At 38.9% G+C, this 2,500-nt stretch overlaps 1 pseudogene; it reads left to right on the forward strand.

Moving 5' to 3' along the window:
* LOC137999263 (uncharacterized) overlaps window positions 1-994 on the forward strand; it is a 3,498-nt pseudogene extending 2,504 nt beyond the window's left edge.
* Window positions 995-2,500: the final 1,506 nt, after the last annotated feature.

Below are 2,500 nucleotides of genomic sequence, written 5' to 3' on the forward strand. Positions count from 1 at the left end.
GGCTTGCTGGGGAAAAAATGATCAATGAAAAATCCCCCACATTTTGATGGTTTAACTTGAGATGGCTCTTTTGGCATGTGATTTTACAATTTTGCAAAATCCTCCATTCATATCAACAATTAGGTACTATTCTTTGAAATAACATAAGAAGTTTATTTGTCTGTGAAGTCTGCAAAGAGAAATCTTTTCTCAGGTACCCGAGGGTTTTGCACTGCGGGTAGTGCCTTTGACAGCCTGGTACCAGGTTACTTTTGCTGGCAGTGCATAAAAACAGAACCTTTGGAGTATAAGCTTTCCAGTTATATAAAGTTTGTTATGGTTTGGATTAAAACTGTGATTGCTACATGCTATACAAAAAATGCGCTTTTTTCAGGTAAAGCCCCACCTTAAGATGACCTGCCATCCAAGGTGCATCGTTTCTATGGATTCTGACAGATTTAAAGGGCAATATAGTGTCCAAACCAATGTGTATAAGATCATTAAAATATGCCCATTTATCGTGAACAGTATTGTAGTTATCTAGAAAGGACCAGTCCAAGGAGGTAAGAAAACGTCCAAAGGCTTGTCAAGAACTCGATTTTAACTTCCTGATTCTTATGGTTTTACAGGCAGAATTATTTTCTTTAACGCGAAGTTTAGGGAAAAGAGCAACGGAATGTGGTCCCACGAGAAAACAAAAACAATGAATATTTGAAGACAAAGAGTATTCCGCTTTGGCCAATTGCAACGGTATCGCATCGCAGAGGACATGTGTTCGAATCCCATTGAAGCCTCCTGGATTTTTCAGGTGTATATTACATGTAGTGACAATTGCTTAATTAAATTGTTCAGTTAAGTGCGAGGTTAAAGGGGCTAGGTCACGCAATTTTAGGCAATTTCAGCATTGATCAAATGGTCATAGAATTAACTGAAATAACAAAATTGTAGTGTTTTTGAGACTCGTCAATCATTTATGCAAATGACCCACGCGGTCTAGGAGCTAGGACTTTTGTATGTTGTAGTCGTCATGTCTGTTTAGTAAATATACTGTTGTGCTCGAACAAGTGGTTTCAAGTGTTTATTTGACCGTAAACATCACAAAAATAACGGCTCAAAACTATAGAAGAACTCTAACAAAACACAGGAAAGCTAAGAAGGGACAAGGAGAGGACTGGGAGGAGGGACTGGGGAGGATTGAAATGGATTGCATTTGGATTGCATTTGGGTAAATTTGGGTAAATTTGAAAACGTTGGGCCACCTTTTTTCAAATATATATCAAATTATATCAAAATGTCATTTAAACAGCTGGAAAATCATTCTCAGCTGTTATGCATGTGGCCCTGATTTTGCAAATGAAAGATTCTTGCTCTGCCAATTTGACATTTAGAGCTCATAACTAACAAAATTACCTAAAACAGTGTGACCTAGCCCCTTTAAGTTCTATCTTCCATCTTAGTTTTATCAGGAACAATACACAAACAGCTGATGTTTGTCACCGCTGCTTGTGAATTCTTTGATTGCACCTGACGTCATTCATTTATAACGCAAAACCAAAGCTACATTTCTCTATTGTTTTAGCAACAACATGGCCGTCTTATCACCTGAGTGCAATCAAAGAATTGTTCCCTACGTAACAAGAGGCTACTGGTAACCTAACTTTGTTCGAAGGAATTTAGCCGATTCCCTTTAAAATTCACAAATTTTTGAAACCTGGCAAGGCAAGTGGACCTGATGCCGATATATTCAGCAGGGAGTTGCGCCTTATCGGAGATACCTTTTTAGATTGCTTTATGCCACTGGCTCAAAGAAGTATTTTGGAATGCAAACTCCCAAGCCAGTGGAAACAAGCACAAGTGAAATGTCTTCACAAGAAAGGAAGCACTCTGGACTGCGGAAATTACAGGCCTATTTCCCTTCTCAGCAGTACGACCATCTATGAGAGAATGTTATTAGCCATCAACTTGACAAGGTCTTATATGGCAACAATCTAATCTCTTTCAAGCAATGGGGCTTCAGAAAGGGAGGCTCCCTGAACTTCTCTTACTCTCATTAACAGAACGGTGGCTTTTAGCCCTGGATGAAAGTAATATTATTGGTGTAGTCTTCATTGATTTTGAAAAAGCGGATAAACTACACATTAGTGGCTCCTTTGACGAGTGGCTCCTAAACTATCTTTCGCAAACAATGTGTCACTGTAAATGGTTCAAATTCAGAATTGTTGGAAATAGATACTAGTGTGCCCCAAGGATCTTTACTTGGTCCCAGACTTTACAGCATTTACTCAAATGACCTACCTGGAGCCACCACGATCGCTTCCGTTGAAATGTTTGCAGATGATACCACAGTTTTCTGCATTGGAAATACTGTTGATGAAGTCTCAGCACCCAACGTCAATTTTCGGAAAATATCTCTTCGGAAGACGATATGAGATCTAGAATTTTCAGAACATTTGTTGTAAAATTTCTTGCTTGCCTGCCTCTCCTAGGATTTTAGAACTTCTGAAAAATGGTACAATTGCCC

This window comes from Montipora foliosa, chromosome 4 (genome assembly GCF_036669935.1).
Source record: "Montipora foliosa isolate CH-2021 chromosome 4, ASM3666993v2, whole genome shotgun sequence".
Lineage (NCBI taxonomy): Eukaryota > Metazoa > Cnidaria > Anthozoa > Scleractinia > Acroporidae > Montipora > Montipora foliosa.